Source organism: Halyomorpha halys, unplaced genomic scaffold (assembly GCF_000696795.3).
Source record: "Halyomorpha halys isolate HHAL.00 unplaced genomic scaffold, Hhal_1.1 Scaffold15.1, whole genome shotgun sequence".
NCBI lineage: Eukaryota > Metazoa > Arthropoda > Insecta > Hemiptera > Pentatomidae > Halyomorpha > Halyomorpha halys.
Genome location: NW_027108914.1, coordinates 3,458,286 through 3,477,416, shown reverse-complemented (window position 1 = coordinate 3,477,416; position 19,131 = coordinate 3,458,286).

The following is a 19,131-nucleotide window of genomic DNA, read 5'->3' as shown; positions in this document are numbered from 1 at the left end:
AAAATATAAATTTTTCACAATTTACATTAACACTGGATATATCAAAATTCATTAGTTATTGTATAAAATTCTGAGATATCATATTGACTTATGATATATCATATTATCATTAATCTATTAATCTAGCTCTCCGTCTGATTTGTCTTATTCACGTGATCCATTGCCATCTATTATTGCGCTTATGTAAGCGGAGTAGATCAGTGAGCAGTGAGTAAAGGTGCTGTAATACAAAACTCCAAAGACCCGGGTTCGAATCGTGCTGTAGCAAATAATTATAAATAATTTCACTGTAGCCTTAAGAAGTCAGGCTTATGAGTTCAGGAGACCCCTAACCCAACCTCATCACCAAGTGGTTGTTCTTGGGGAAAATCTGATGGTCAAGCGTGATCATGACCAAATCACTACATTGCACACCGTTGTTCAAGAACTAGTACTTCATTACACAATACTGATACATAATTCTGGATCTTACACCAGCTGGTAGCGTCAATTCCAGTCGTTAACTTGTATCCTGTAGTTAATTTATAATGTTGCTTTACTTGCTTACTCTGCTTTACTTGTATACTAGACAGCAAAATAGCATTAAAGTAGTGAGTGAGATGAATGTCAGACAGAACTTCGTCTTTTCTAGATAACCCTGTTGAAGTTTTTAAAGTTTTATTCACCTCTACAGCCCTTTGAGGGTTAAAAATTTATATGTGAATTAAAGTTGAGTTAGAGAAGTTTCTTCTGAAACGATTCAATTCTGGTGTTGTGGGATTTCAATGGTAAGTGCACAACAAATAAAATTTAAGATTTGAAAATTTCTATGTGAATTGATTTGTTGTTGAACAAGTGCTTTTTGGGGGACTTCAATTTTTTATCTTACTCCATCATTTTTTAATGTTTTTTTTTTTTATCGCTTCAAATACATCGTAATTGAAAAAGTTTGTATTTTAATTCATTTACATATTTAATTGCTTTGCTCGTGTTAGGTTAATTGTAAAAAAAAAAAAAAAAAAAAAAAAAGGACACAATAATGAAAATTTGACTTCCTTTGGTTTTCGATGGAAATATTTTTTATCGAGTCTTCATCATTTAGAAAAAATTAATTAATGTTCATCTCTTTTCGAAACAAAAAAAGAACTTTTGTGACGGAGCTCTGCTGCTCACGGCTACTTTTTTGAGTTATGCTAATAATGAATTCATATGATACGGTCACTTTTTGAAATTTATTAACAAAAAAAATAATCATGCATTTATAAAAATGTTTTTACTATAAACCTTTTTTGTTTGTTCAGATATAATAACCAACTTTTCTTATGTGTATAAGTAAATAAATGTTATAACATTTGACTTGATTTCATTTTTAAAATTTTAAAATTAATGGAAGTTATTAAGTAATGTTGATAATGCGTAACAAACGTAATTTCATCCACAAAAGCCTCAGAATGATGTAGAAGTGATTAAGAGAGTGAAAATATAAGTAAATACTAAATACATAACCACAATAATTAAAAAATCTTTTTCTTCAATACATGTTTGTTGATCTTCCGAAATTTACTATTTTACAGAACAATAGCAAAATAAGGGATAAACAGTAGGAAGAATGTGAAATATCATCAGTACGAAGGATTTTTTGAAAAAGATTCAAAATAATTGGAACAATCTCTACAGTAGGGGGGGAGTATTCATGATCTTGTGTTAAATGTAAAATGTTTTACCATGTTAAATATTATAAGTATAGTATTGTTAGCAACCTTATTTAAAGTTATGTTCAATGTTAAATGGATAAGAGCTCCTAGATTTTAGATTTTAGATTTTTTGAGCAATTTGATTTATAACCTTTCCTTCCAACACTTCATGTTATTGTTTAGTTCTAGGTTTTCACTAATTTAATTTATTGCAACATGTCTAAATTGAGTGAAAAGTGTAAGTTGTGTAAAAGTTTGGCTACTTAGTGTCTTGTTGATTTTCTAACTTGTGATGAAGAGAATCAAAATGAGATAATCGACAACTGTCATTACGTTATTATTATTGTTATCCATTGCTTTATTAGTTATAAAAACATACAATACTAAAACAATCAAAACACAAACTACGAGCAATTAACTTAACACAACAAACAAAATGGTGACGAGCTCAGCTGTTCTGATGCGTGACGTCATTCTCCATTTAACAGACTCTCAACCATGTTACATGTTATATCGGTTTAACGCTTGTTATATTGTTTTTCCATTTAACATGATAACTAAACATCACGAATACCCCTAGTGAAGTAAAATATGAAGTTCTTTAATGAATAAAAATATAAAGGCATGTAGTTGAGCTTGAATTTTACTTTTTTATTGGCTTAACAAATTTTAAGCTGCTACAGTTATTTAGCATTTGTCTTATCATCTTCGATGTATCACTTTATAATATCATATTATCATTAATCTATTAATCTAGCTCTCCGTCTGATTTGTCTTATTCACGTGATCCATTGCCATCTATTATTGCGCTTATGTAAGTGAAAAGACGTTTCTTTCTTTCTTTGTTCCTTGTGGACAATTTCCTGTTGCCTGCCCTGTTCATTATAACCTTCTTGTTTTCATATCGTGAAATACTTCATGTAATTCACACCTCTTTCTATTTATTTTTAACTTATGATCTCAAGTCGCTGTAGTAAATTAATCGTTACGTTTAAACCAAATTTCTAAAAAAATCATATCCATATGTTCAATTTTTCTTTTCTACAATATGTTTTATGTATTCTGAATTGTTTCTTTCATTTTAAATACTATACCTCAAAAAATTCATAGATCTTAAAAATTACCTTTTATATTAGGTTATATATTATTATATTGATTATAACACAATCTATCATCTGTAAAACTTTAATTTTCAATTATTGAATTTTTTTCTGGAGGAAGTGTCTCTTAAAATTTATTTTTCGTACCATGTGAAAGAAATACCGAAGAATTACCTTTTTATTTCAAGTTCACTATTTTGAGAAAGAATTCTAATCATGTGCATTATTTTCGAAAATAGAACGCGTTTATGAAACACGGCTTAGAAATGTGAAGAATTTTGTTTATCAAAACACTTGACCACAAATACCTCTAGCACGTATTTATAAAACAAATATATTGTCTATATTAATTTATGTCTCATTCATTTTATAATCATAATTATGAAAATATAAATACAGATATTCAACACAATAACTAAGTGATATTTTCACATAATGTAGCATACAATAGTTAGCGCATGTAATTACGGATTAAACGCTAGTTATTTCTTGCAATATTCTGATAAATTATTCAATGTTTTTATTATAATTATACAAAATGTATGTCACATGTTTTCGGAATTTGGATCGTAAACGTTCCAGCAAACTTACTTCCAATACGTTATAAAGATATAATGCACGTTGCAAATTTTATTATTTAGATTAATAATAAAGTAAATTATATATGATTATAATAATGAATTATATGATTATGTACTTATTAATCTTTTAGTGTTGATAATGATATTTTTAATACTGCTATTAAATTTAATTACTACAGTTCCTTAACTTGTAACTGCAAATTATGAATTAGGAATCATAGAGCATGAATATTTGTAATAAAAAAATATCGATAATTGCAATGTACTCCTTATTTTTTTTCATTTGATGCCTACTTATTTTTTAGTATATTATTTAAAATTATAGGCGATCATGTTAGTAGCTAAAACTTATAGACGACTGTATAAATAGCTAGAACTTAGTAAGCTTAAAATATGAAGTTTATGACTGTCATAGAATAGTATGAGCTTAAAATCTTTTATATAATTTAAATTTATTTTACTATTTTATCACGCTAACGAATTCGGGTTGTGTCTTGGACATAGTACTTAATTTTTTATCAATTGAAAATAAGTTTGCCAGGAAGAAACTGTGGCATGAAAGACACTTCCTAGGCTCTTAAACATTATTGCTAGGAAATAGAATAAATTAAGCAGTAGTTCTAGTGCTACTTAGGGCCTGATTTATAAATTAAATGTTTTATTAATTTCGTAGAAGTGGATCACGTTGCTCCTTCTTGTCTTAGGTTATGACTACTTTAAATTGCACCAGCTATTTTTTTCTAGATGTTTATAATTAACGTTGGAAAGAGTTGCAACATCTCTTTGTGTACTCCTAAGCTTTGCTCAACTTTTTGAAAAAAAAATAATAAAAAATATTAAAACAATTTTCCAAAATAATGAGGTGAAGAAAACTTCAAATTAGAATATTTCATAATTCTATACTTGTACAACGTTTCAAAATTAACCCCATTCTCGCGAACTAAGTATCCTAAAATTGTAACAAATAATTTAATCTTTTCAAAAAATTTTTTGTATATTTTATGTGTATATAATTAAAAATCTTATAACCTATATTTACCTCAGACTCGTCATTTATATGAATTTATATTGTGAAATTTTGTCATTTATATACATTTAATTTAAAACATTTTTTACAACTACATTATTTAAATAATATAACAGATATTAAAACAGTGTAAACTAGTGTTTTTTTATTTCATTTATACTCTAAAAAAGCAGAGGTATAAATTTCACACTTTTTTTATTCTGAAAAATGCAAAATTAAGCCACTTTTAGGTATCTAAAACTTTTATTCTTACCATAATCATGAAGATATTTTTTAATGTAAATACTTTTAAAAAATTACGTCGTTTCAAGAACCCATGGTTACTTTCTCTTGATATTTCATAATTAAAGGGAATATATATTATATATACTTCCTTTTATATACTGTAAGGAATTATATATGATTCATAATTAAAGGAAGTATATATTAAAAATATTGAACTAGTTATAATATGATTGTAATTGCTGAGATGTTCCTATCATAAATGCACATATTTTTAAAAGATTTGTATCAGTATAAGATTTTTTTTATTTTAGATTTATGATGTTACTTTAACTCAAATAAAAACGAGAATGGTAAAATAAAAGTGATTTATATTATAATAAAAATGTAATAACACTGGGACACAGCTTGACTCGGCCTGTCACCTGTATGTTACCTGTTCTTAGTCACGGAACTGCTGTGTGTCTGTAAAGAACTTCCTTGTCTTCACGTCTTGAAGAGTTTGTTCATGCATTGCTTATCTTCTATTTTGATCATTACATCATTTTAATAAGGTAATATTATCAAGGAATGTTTATTAACATATTTGTATCATTACAAAAATATTTACATAACGTTTACATAAATTTATATTATTACATTCATGTGATTTAGATTGTATCAGATATTCATTACTTAAAGTTTATATTATAAATTATAGATATTATTCTTCATAGGCAGAAAAATGACAAATAAACTATGACTGCTAGTTATACATTAATTAATCAATAATTAAAGGGGAGAGTCAGGATTCAATACAATTTTCAGTTAGTCGATAACCATTCATATAAAAAAATCGTTTAATTTTAATTTTAAAAAAACTGTATAAGGTGGTTAAATTGAAATAATCTTATATAAGTATTTTGGATTATTTAAATTTTAATTATAATCCTTACAATATTATAACTATCATATTTTAAACAACTATCCTATTTTATGTTTTAATTAATTAAATGACTTAATTAATCATTAATGTTCAACAGTTCAACAAATCAAATTAATGTTTAACAGTTATTAAAATATATTATACAGTTCGTATGAATAATAAGGATAGGTATTATATAATAAATTTAAAATATAAATTTTTCACAATTTACATTAACACTGGATATATCAAAATTCATTAGTTATTGTATAAAATTCTGAGATATCATATTGACTTATGATTTTACATAAATAAAATATAATTATAAAAAAAAATTTTATTTATTGAAATAGAAAGTAAAAATTTAAAATCAGATTTATAATCTAAGTTAGAGAATAAAATTTTAATAAACAAGTTTCTATGAAATTAGGATTTACTTTTAATGTATAATATAAAAATATGTTTGTTTTTTCTAAATAGCTACATATAAATATTCAAAAAATTCACTTGTTTATAAAACTAGATTACATTTAAGCTTTGCATATATCTGTGTGTAGTTTTTAAATAACAATGATTAAAACCTTATAAATAAAGAAAAAAAGTAAATACTTAGTTATAACAGTTAATATTTTATTATTAAGAAAGAATATGTAGTTTATACATAGCTGATTTAAATAAATTTTACACTGATTTTATAACTATTTTTCATAGATTTGTTTCATGTAAACAAGTTGTATATTTTTATCACCACATACTTGGGGTTGTTGGAATATATTTATCCGTTGTCTGGTTTATGAAGACTACCCTGCTTCAATCAATACTTGGACTTCGACTCCCTGTATTCAACCTGAAACTCACTTGATCTATACCAGCTCTGGCTTCCATTTCATATATAAAATAAAGTAAAAAAATAATTTTTTAGGTTTCATCCAAACATTGTTTAGGAGCTGACATGAATTATGTTCTTATTTAAAATAGAACAAAGTTGACAAATCTGTGATAATTACGCATATCTGTCTGATTTTAAAGATTTATATTTCAAAATCAGATGTTATGAGTTTGATAAGGACTTACAATATTTCCATAGTACATGAGACTTAAATATGCAAAAGGGGATAAAATACAAATATGATTGTTTTGTTTTCTTCAGAAAACTGAAAAATAAGCATAACTCTTGGATTTAACGTTTATAAAAACTACCCAAACTTTGAACTTAAAATTAGATTAAACTTAACAGTATATTGTGGGCAATTAAATATATATTTTAGAAGAGAACAAGTCCCTTAATTGTGTAAATATATTTTAGGATTTTTTAAAATGTTCTCTAATTTGGATTTATTCTTCTTTTGCTCTCCATCCCTCATTCAATGATTAACTTAAATTTATTTCGGACAACTGCCATTTTAAATCCTATTGAAAACCTTCGAATAGTAATATGTCTTTTTATATAACAATAAATCTGTATTGGTACAAATCATGAAAAGGCAAGGCTGTATTACTTTGTAATGAATTGCTGTTACTAGACCAAGGGTTGTGCAAGATGATTACGTCACATTCGACCGCCAGATTTTTCCCTAATGACTTTTTAGACAGAGTGGACCCCGCAGGGTCCCCAAATCTACAGGGTTGACTCACTGCTACTGTAATAAAATGAATAATTAGCTGTCACAGCCGGATTTGAACCCGAGTCCTTAGTAGAGTTAGTAGCACATTGGTAGTTCAACAACTGAGCTAACCCACTCCCCTTAGGAACGATAATAAAACGGTATAATTATTATTTCAATTTTTAAAGTCATTAAATTTAAAAAATTTAAAATTAAATATAACATTAAAAAATCAATAGAATCATGAGGAAAAAATAGCGTTCATGACCAGCAAAATTTCATGTCATCAGACAAAAGGAACGAACGCATGGAGATAATGTTTTTAAATATTAAATTTGTTTCCATTTTTTGTCGTTTGCTGCTTAGCTTAATATGAGAAACTAATTATTATTTCCTAATTGAACATTTATATAAGTTCAGATGGACAACAGAGAGAAACACTTTATTTATTCATCTATGCTGCTGAAATACATTAGGTTGCTATCTCACACAGCATACTTATCAATCCGTAATCGGACATATTTACATTACACATTCATGGTATAATCATAAAAAAAAGATATACAATAATAGGATATAATAAACAATTTTTTTTCACCCCTACAGTTTCCTTTTACAATCCATTTCGGTCTGTACAACCAATACAAATGTTTCACTCACTCCCATTTTTCCCTCTCATTTCTGCTCAATTATTCAATTCACCCTATCAACAAATTCGCTCTCCGGAATTCATCCTCCTAGATCCTCTTCAGTGACCCGCTAAAAAAAATTCAATATTAGACGGTAATGTGAGATCAGACCCTCATTCATAGTCACAGCAGTAGATCACTCTACCAAGAACAAACAACTAGATACATTTTACGAGAATAAGAATAACACATAGATTAAAAGGAAAATATAATAAAAAAAAAAAAAAAAAAAACCGGTTACAGGAAACACTTGAATGGATAAATAAGTTTAAAAAAAAAAAAAAAAAAAAAAAAAAAAAACATAGTATTAATAAAATAAAATGATTTAATGAATAAATACGTTAAAACACCCAAATAGAGATGTCAACATATTAAAATGAATAAATAACTTAAAGTATGGCTCTATTCTTTAAATTAATTTTTTTTTTCATAACCCCTATTTCAGAAATTTGTTATTAATTTAAATATATATACTGTCTCCTTCTGTAGTTGCCTACATTTTAAGGATTTTGTGAGCTTGTAATTACGTAATAGTGGGCACTCTATGTATTTTATAATGTGCTGGGGCACACATTGCTTTTGAAATGTATTTAAACTATATATAAAACTTAATACAAAATAGGTGTCCTGGCATGTCGTTTCTAAACTTTTATTGGCTTCTGTTTTGTTGGCTTTTGTTGCCAACGCACCGGAGGAGGTGTTGGTGTGAGATAAATTTAAAAATCATTGATCACTAGCTATATACGCCACTTTTCACACGGTTTCTGTGAGGTGTGTAAATAAGTAAAATTATGTTTTTAGAGAACTATAAAATAAATTATGGACTTGACAAAGGATGAGCATTAAAATTGCCAGGATTCCATTTTAAATAAATGACTATCCAAAATTAAATTATTTTTTTAACTCTGTAATTTAATATTTAAATGCTGAAGAACTTAAAAAAATATAAAAATGTAACGGCTCGAATTTTTTTAACCAATAACTAATACAGAAGGTGATATCTATTCAATAAATAATAATAACTTTGAGGCATAATGTAAATTAATGTAAAATATTAAAATTAGAATAAAAATTGACAATTGACAGAAATAGAGTACTAGCCTACGAAAGGATCTGAAACTTTACGTTTTCCTTAAAAAAAATATATAATTGGTTTTTAAAAAGCTGTGTTTGGCATTCGGACATAGGAGCAGTTGAAGGACATACAACTATGATTAATAACAAAATAAATAAATTTTTTGGATTGCTCTGAAAGGAATATTCAACGTCCATAGATACTATAGTCCATTTGTCAGGTAGTATCTTCTACTCGATAAGCTGTGGAAAGTTATAAAGTTTCTTAAGAATATGAAAACAATTAATCGATCAATTCCGTCTCTTACGGTGGCTGGTCCATTTTGAAGAATCATGGAATGATATCTAATATCTCAATTCTTCTACCAATAACGTTGGCAAAATGTTTTTATAATGATTCTTATGGGCATACTCGGGCAGTATAATGTTTTCGTTATTGACTTAGTCATGAACCAAACAAGAGACACTCCCTACTTTACTCCCCAAAATGGGTACCTGCTCCACCCTTGCTGCTACCTGTCCAGAACCGTTCACCAATAGCTGTCCACCGAAGGCCGGATCGGACAAAGAGATAGGATAAAGATGGCCCCTGATGAGGATGGTAATTTGGACTGCCGCCATATGTCCTTTGGAACCTGTTCTCTCTCGCATGGCGGGTCCCACTCGGAGGTATGTCATCTTCATTATTCCAATATAGTTGTCACTCTGATATAATTTAGATATTACTTTATCTTGAATAATGTAAATTTGTTTCGAATATTTTTTATACATTAGAGAAACTTAAATTAAAATATATATAATAAGATCAGGAACAGCTCAAGAATAAAATTAAATATTTAAAAAATGTATATTATCGATTATTATAGGATAATAATAAAAAGATTAGATTCCATTAAGTATATTATTATATATTATTCAATCATTTTTAACAAGAAGTTAAAAAAGTGTAACTTCAATAACAATACCATTGAACAAATTTTAATATAACTCAAAGGAACTAATAAGATATAAGAAAAAATGTAAAATTGAATTTTAAATGCTTTTGTAAAATTTGAATTTTTTAAAATCCTCATAATATATATTCCTAATGTAGGCATTACAAAACTAAAATAAATAAGCAAATATTTTATGTCAAATTATTGTTTTATTTATTTTTTGTAATTTATCAAAACTGAAAATAGGACGTAGAATAAACAGGTAAATATGTTTACTTAAACTAATAAGCTGTGCCTCACAGATTTATAGTTAAACAAAAATGATGGAAGTTTTTCACTGTGGTGTTAAGTATGTTTCCACCGATTTTACGAAAAATACAATTAACGGTTCTATCTTTTAGTAAAAATAAAACTTTTTAATTGAATCTTTGAATTAATTAATTTAATTAATTTTTGAATGAATTAATATCAAAATATTAATTGAAAAGTTCTAATTTTCCTTAAACTATCGATATTTTTAAACAAAAATGCTATGTTTTAGTAATCAAAATAAGAATATGAATATTTTTGTTGTTCAGACTCTGGAGCAAAGTCCATAGTATTGAAATATATTTCGGGCGATTTTTGTAAAAGGTTTTTTTTTTTACTTCTTTAAATATTGTGTAAGTTTTGTTGTTCTACATGAAAAAAAATTATTATTAACTATTGAACAATTTTGTGATTATAATCATACCTGCTATCAAATATATATATTTCATTTCACCTAATAATAATTTAAAATTAACTAAGATTTAGTAAGATGAAAACTTATCAAATAAAAAATCGGGAAAAAATCAATCAGATCTATTAAAATAAAATATTTAATGTAAAATAGTTACAGACTTTCATACGACGGTGTAGTAAACGTGAATGCAATCGCCAATCCATTGCTCCAAAGCTGTCTTAAACCAAGGAGCACTTCAAAATATGGCGCTTCTCTAGTATAAAGGTTTTTCATATTATTTTCTAAACAAAGTTTCAATTATCTACAGAAATAAACAAAATAGTAGTTATAAATCATTGTTTTGTTTAATATTTGAAAAGTAACGAAGATTTATAAGAGTTAATTTTCTTGATGTTTTTAGTACTTCTCAATTCATTCTTGATTTCTTTTAATTTATCGAGGACAAGAGTGCGGGTCCTATGAATAATGGTGTTACGCATCGTTCATTTTTAATTTGAGAATTTTTAATATTATTAGCATACAAATATAAAATCGTTTACAAAACAAAAATATATTCGGGAATTTTTTTCAAATTTTATGTTATTGGATAAATTGATAAAGTAAACAAAAAAAAATTGTGTATTCAAGAAAATGTAGTCGTCTTATTGGTATTAAGAACTTAGATCTGTATAGTTTACCAAATTTCAAAGCTCATAGGATTTTCAAAACATCGGAGGGACTACATCATATCATATGACGAAGTCCATCATAGATGTATAATAATTTATTTGTATTTAAATAATATCATTCAGAAAAATATTATGATTTTTCTATGATATTCACCGAAATACGGTACAACTTTAAAATAATCAACTCTATCGTCATGAGAGTTCTCATTTAATTCAAAAATAAAAAAAAAATTAACAAAGGTGTGCCTTTGTTGACTTACTTTGTGGACATTTTTTTGCCTATTTCGACCTTCCTAGGACAGGTTGTCAGTCCGAAATTTAGGTGGAATATGTAGATCACTAATGTATAAGTTTTGTCGTTTATCTCGTCGGTTTGAGTTTATTATCCTTGTACTTTTACAGGTGACATGGCATCTTTAGATATAATAAAAAATGTTGGAAAAAAAAAATTATTGGTATGATAAAAACCGGTGGAATCTCCTACAGAACTACTTATTTTTTAATCATTATCTATTTTCAACCCTGTTCACAATCCACAATTATTTTTTTATAAATGGCGGAATCATTATAAATAGGGATTCCAGTGATAATTTTATATGGGTAATTTTGTTGTATCGAGCAGGTATTATCAAGTTGGCATATCATATATCTTCAAATCTTCCAGGGAACTTAAATCAATATTTAATGTTTTCATTAAGACTTGTAATGAAATCCCGACTTAATAATTACGAAAAGGGGTTATAAAACCCTAATGTCATTCGAACATAACTTAAACTCGACTTTCACCGGCAGAATTATTTCTTACCTCAGTCACGGGATTAATTCAGGCATAGGCGTAGGCAGGGTTTCGCCAAGAGCAGACCTCAAATACACACAAGCACTTACAGGTTGTCCGCCTATACATGTTCATCATCACTTAACCTCTACAAGTTTTGGAATTTTGATTTGATTTTCGCTGGCTCTTAACAATAGCATATGGTCTATCTTTTGTTGGTATTGTTGATTCCACTGGACTTTTCCCCAACACCAGAGTTTCCTATGGTATATATGGTATGGAGTAGTTTATTTATTTATTTTTTTTTTTTTTTGCAAATTCAGTTCATAAATTAGATTCTATGAAGACTTCATAAAGGGGAATATTTTGATCCGTCACGTAATGAGAATAAATATTAAGTTCATATTTATTTATGCACGTATAAATTAAAGTTTGTCGTTACTACCTACGATATTAAATATTTTTATTAAAAGTTTTCTAATTTAATATAAGTTTATTAATTTTTTGAGAGTGGTTAATTTTAATTACAACACAACTTTAACTGATTCCTTCACTCCTAGCTAAGTTTATTTGATTCTCACACGTCCAAATTCTCGATATTTTTTATCAAGACACTGACACTCCGAGGGGTATATAACAAAACTTCATATAGCATGATTATTTTACAGAACTGAAAATAAATCTCTCTTAACATTTTAACAAACCTCAACTAATGCACCTAAACAAAGTAGCTTTTCAAAAATTGGAGAATCTTCATGATCTTAAGTATAATTCACAATTTTACGAAAAACATGAACTTAACGTTATTAAGTCGATTGGAAACAAACTCTACTTAATTTTAAATCAAATTTTATTCAGTTTACTATGTTTCAATGTGGAATAAACTCATTAAAATGGTTATTTAGTCACCCCCTCATTCCTTCTGCTCACTAATATAATTGGTTTTAAATTTCATCTTTTACTACAGAATGACTAGATTTTTTTTTCTGGATTTAAAATGTTTATAATATATAATACATCATAAAATGTATATAACATCAGTCAACAAATTTTGACCTGTAGCTCCTCATGTGCACTTTGTTCACTCTTATAATTAGATTTTAAATTGCTTTGATTATTTTATTCCATCCAGCTTATCATCTGTCATTCACCTGTTTTGTTTTATATATAATACGAAGCTTATGGTGTATGCACATTTATATTTCTACTTAATCAGAGAAGATGGACACAAACTATAATTTAGGACAGTATAAATAACTCTTGTGGATTCGGGAGGCGTTTAAATTTATTTATAACTTGTAAAAAAACTTTTGATTGATTACAAATCACTTCTGCTTTAATTAGATGACATAAATAAGATATTCACTTCTATTTTAATTACCGATGATTACTAAGCAAAACGAAGCAATAATTGCTTTGTTGTACACTAACACATTAATAGAACCGCCATGTTTGATTATGAAAACAAATAAACTAACTTTTATTATACACATTGAATTAGAACTAAATTAGTTCAATTAAGGCTTAGTTGAAACCCTATTACGTCACAACGCCATCGCTATATCAATACTAATGAGACCACATTAGATAAATATTGTTCTATGAATCATTATGTGAATACATTTATTATTATATATTTTATATATTTATTTTATTTGTCTTTATGGTATTTGTCTCAGCTTCTATCCCCGGAAGGAATTTTTTTCAAGTAATGTTTTTCATTTTTTACAAGGTTTATTAGGCACACATATATTTGTTTTGACGTGTTTCAACTACTAGGATCATTTAAACTAATTTTAGGATAAATAAAAGTGAAGTAATTATAGTAATAGTTACTGCAGGTCACATGTTTAAATTAAAATTACAAATATTTCTAAAAAATCCATAATTCATATAAAATTTTATTTTTCAATTTCAATTTTAAATATAAAAATTTACACAGTTGTAAATATCAATAAATAAAAAAAATAATAAAATATAAAATTAAAAATTAAAACTGAAATTACTTCTAAAAAATTAAATGATTTTTTTTTCTGAGGAAGAATTGAGTTGAAGCTCACAAGGCGTACAGCCTATAAATTTGTACATAGCATCTTTTGTAATTTTTCTAAACCTTGAATTGTGATGGGTTATGGCATAAGTTATAATAAAAATTATCTTTTCCAGTCTAAAATAAGAATAAAAAAAGTTCAAACCCAATTTTTCTCAGTTTCATTGCAAACCTATGAAACAATATTGTACTTTTTTCTCAATTAAGTTTAAATATTTATAGGTTTTGAGATAATATTTTTATTGAAAAATAATACAATTTGAAATAATCAACAGCAATAGTTATAAGGACTGTGATTATTCATTCATAACACATATATACTTATTACTGGAAAAAATAATTAATATTAATAATAAAATAAAAAATAAATATTATTTTAAATAGAAATTAATAAAGATGTATCATTTAAGAAAAAGATGAAGTAAAATAATGTTTATAGTTTTTTTCAAACTGTAAGTGTTTTGCTGTTATAGTTTGATGAAAGATTAATAAATAATTTTCAAAGAATCAATTCTAAAAAAAAAGAAAAAAACAGTTTTTTGGTTATCAATATAGTTTATAAATTATATTACCTCCAGTAATTTTAAACAAAAATTTTTAAACTAAAAAAAGGCATAAATTAAAATTAAAATTTTAAAAATTATTCATAACAATCTCTGTAAGAGACGCTCATTTTGTTCCTAATGTGTTCTATTCCATAAATTATACTGGAAAACACACATTTTTTCTACATTAAATTGACGTAAAAAAATAAAATTTTTAATTTATAACATAGTATTAATATTTTTTTAAATATTAAATTATAAGAAAAAGTTGGGACTAAAGCTACTCGAAATTAATAAGAAACTTTTTTTTCGCGAAAAAATTATGCCGTTCCTAATACTTCATTAGACAATTTCTTAATTGATTATCATTTGATTTAATTTTATCATTTTCTATGAAAAAAAGGAACTATGGTGCACTGTCGTACATTACTTTTTTCTGAATTTACATGGTTAGATTCAATAATAAAAAATGTTTTTTGTGATTTTCTCACCTCTCATTCATAAGTTGATATCTCATCATAGAGATTTTTGTGGTCGATTCTTTAAATTTATATTAAATGAAATATCATTTAAACTATTATTAAAGTTTTTTTTTAAAAATTAGTTTATTCATGGTTTTGTTTTCTGTGTTGTATCTGAGAATATTGTAATTCCATGTAAATCTGTGTTTTCAGAATTTCTGAAGTGAAATGGAAGAAAATTCAAGATAGAATTGTTAATAATATAAGTTATTATAAATATACTATAAACATTTTTGAAATGCTTAAATAAATGAATAATCAAATTTCTTTTTTTTTTTTTTTTTTTTTTTTTTAATTTTAGAATGTTCATTTTGAAACGTAGTTCATGGATGTTCTTTCAAATTTTAATTAAAATCAAACTAACGTTAACGAACTATCAAATTGTTTGAGAAAGAACGTACGTTGCTTGGAGCGTTTTTTGTTTGCCCTCCCAGGAGGAGGGATGAAAACACACCTGGTTTACCTGTCTCCGGTAAGGGAGCGTTAGGGGGCTCCACGTAGTTCGAGATATATCCACTTCATTTGGGCGCTAGTGTCCAGGTGCATGTCACGTGGTATCGATCTCTCTCTCCTCCTCCTTCACTGTTTCTCATCTCTCTTTACTCCCTCTTTCATCTCATCCTCTCTTCTATCTCTGATATCACCCGGGAAGGATTATACATCCGCCAATGATAAAGGACCTTTTACCTGTAACCTGGCTAATTTCCCTTCCTTGGATCATAACTCTGCCTTCTGATATTACAAGGTTTCTCCTTTATTCATTTAGTTTTTACTTTGTATAAAGAAAATAATTTTCTCTATCTCGTACCTCAGTTGGGTATTTCCTCGTTTCATTGCTGGGTTCCACAGAAAAAAAAAATAATAACCAACTTTAATCAATCCATCTGTGAGTGTTAATAATCATTTGCTATGATGATTACATCCAAATTCAATCACATTCAATTTCCTCATTCTCTTTACTGTCGACAGCGAAAACAAAACATACGTAACTATAAGGGATGAGAATGATAGAGAACGTGTTCTCCCAAATATTTGAAAATCCAAAATATGGGAAATTTGCAAAAGGGACAAATTAGTGAAAATCGTGTAAAAATATTTTAAATAAATTGTTTCTAAAATATACAACCAATACCAAAACCATTACAGAGGAATTGGGATTTTAAAAAAAAGTTTTTAATTAAACAAGGAAATTGTTGTCATCAAGTTTCAGAATTCGGAACTTAGTACTAGAAGTTGAGAAAATATTTAAATATGGTCAGAATTATTTGGGTAACCCACCCAGAAAAATAATATAATTATTTATAAAAAAACATAATCATTGTAATTGTTACTAGTAATCATGTTTAAATTTATTTGCTGTTCCTAATTCATCAACTATCTTTCTATTATCCCGTACGCTGGACATTAATAATCTGATTGATGCTGCTACTCTGCTGTTCTAGAAATTTATGAAGACCTTTTTCTTATTCTCCTCATATAAAAAAACTTCATCAGGTACTGAATACGAGATTATATGGTTTTTAGTAAATTTTAAACAAGTATGCAAATATATATTCTATCGATGCGACAGTGGTAATTACTTTGTATGTATACAAAGGATAAGAAGATGGCATAACAACGCAAGAATTTTAAGTTTAAAATAAAGTATTTTCCGAAAATTTTTGATTTTGAAATGTGATCAGGTCACTAGAACCATTACCATGAATAAACTAATTTAAAAAAAAAACTTTAATAATAGTTTAAATGATATTCCATTCGATATAAATTTAAAGAATCGACCTCAAAAATCTCTATGATGAGATTAGAACTTACAAATGAGAGGTGAGAAAATCACAAAAAACATTTTTTATTATTGAATCTAACCATGTAAATTTAGAAAAAAATAATGTACGACAGTGCACCATAGTTCCCTTTTCTACATAGAAAATAATAAAATTAAATCAAATGATCATCAATTAAGAAAATCTCTAATGAAGTATTAGGAACAGCATAATTTTTTCGCGAAAAAAGTTTCTTAATTAATTTCGAGTAGCTTTAGTCCCAACTTTTTTTATAATTTAATATTATAAAAATATTAATATTATGTTATAAATTAAAAATTTTATTTTTTTACGTCAATTTAATGTAGAAAAAATGTGTTTTTCCAGTACAATTTATGGAATAGGACACATTAGGAACAAAATGAGCGCCTCTTACAGAGATTGTTATCAATAATTTTAAAAATTTTAATTTTAATTTATGCCTTTTTTTAGTTTAAAATTTTTTGTTTAAAATTACTGGAGGTAATATAATATATAAACTATATTGATAACCAAAAAACTTTTTTTTTTCTTTTTTTTAGAGTTGATTCTTTGAAAATTATTTATTAATCTTTCATCAAACTGTAACAAAATTTATTTAACAAAACAAAAAAATTAATGAAAAAAAAAAAATAATTAAGAAATATTTAGTTCGATAGTCCAGTAGTCAGATAGTCTAGTTACAGGAATGAGTAAGTTCTAGAGAAAATTATTAAGGTAGGAACGTTTTTAAGTCGTTTCAGTGTCGAAACTGGGGCTTTTCTAAGCTTTGTAATTATTGTATGTTGTACTAGCGTATCTTCGTTTACTCGTTAGTAGCGATGAAGATAAATGTTTTGTGAATGGCAGCATAAAACATACTAAAACACCTTTTTCACAGATTGATAATAGCGATTATGAATGTGGTTATATTTGTTAGTATTTGTGGACATGTTCTGTAAGAATTTTTTGAAAGAGTGCTGAAATTGGAGAGGTTCTTCGGAGTTAATAATCGTATAAGATATTTGGTTAGTGATTTTTTAAGTTTTCGATTATTCTGGATGCATTTAATATCACCATCTATTTTTGAGGATTAAATCCAGGTTTTTTTAGTATCCGAATTTTGAAACATTGATGTCGACTTTATCTGGATTATGTATTGAACATTTGAAATGTATGCCAGTAATGTTTTTATAAAAGATGTTCTTAGAGTTCTAGTTTAAGAAAAAAAATCCCTCTACTATACTTTAGAGGTCATTCCTCCTCAGATTCACCATTCTTCCTCGAATCGATGAATATCCTGCCATAGAAATTGTTTGAGGATTGACATAAAATTAGATATCCCTGTCACATGACCGTCCGTCAAGCAGACGTCGTAATAGTATATTTATATGCGACTATAGGAAGGTCGAAATGAGATGCACCTCTAGTCTCAGGCGTGAAAGTAGGGGTGGTCACTGGGAATTCTGGAATATAGATTAGGTGATTAAGATCGAAAAGGTGTATCGATTAGATTTAATTGTTAAGATGAATTATTCAACATAGGATTTGTACTATTCCCAGTGCTGTACCCCTAGACCTGTCGTTTTTATTTTATTCTTAAAAATACAATATTGTTGGTCAACTACACGGATATTGTAAGCGACAATAAATCCGTATGAATTATAAGTAAAATGTCTGATTTTTAAATCTTATGTAAATCTTTTTCTGATGTAAAATGTCCCAAAAAGCAAATTATTATTAACCAAGGAATTCTTGTTTGAATGAATTATTAAATAAAATTTGTATTTACATTCGTGAGGTTTACCATCGATATTGAAGGCTACGTGGTCATACCTTCCATATAATTTTAATTGAAGATGTGAAGTTAAATTCTTTGGACAGATCACGACTCACTCCTGGCAGTGAATCGATTCTTTTAAAGGATTCTTTGATTGGTTCTTCAAAGTATCTACCTCATTTCTTCTTTCTATATTGAAAATATCTTTTTACTTCAGTAAAGAATTTTTTTTTATTCAATAAAAGAAGAAAAAAACTGTTACACAAATTAATATAATTTATATTAATATATTTTAGGGCCGCCCATAGCTCAGTGGTTAAGACACACTCTTACCAATTTGATGTCTATTGGCGGTGCCGGTCCGAATCCGGCCTGGGACGTTGACATTTTTCATTGAGTGACAACTTTGACCCCTAACCATGGTTAGGCAGTATGGGACTCGAATGGGGAGTCTTGGCCGAAAAAAAAAATATATATTTTA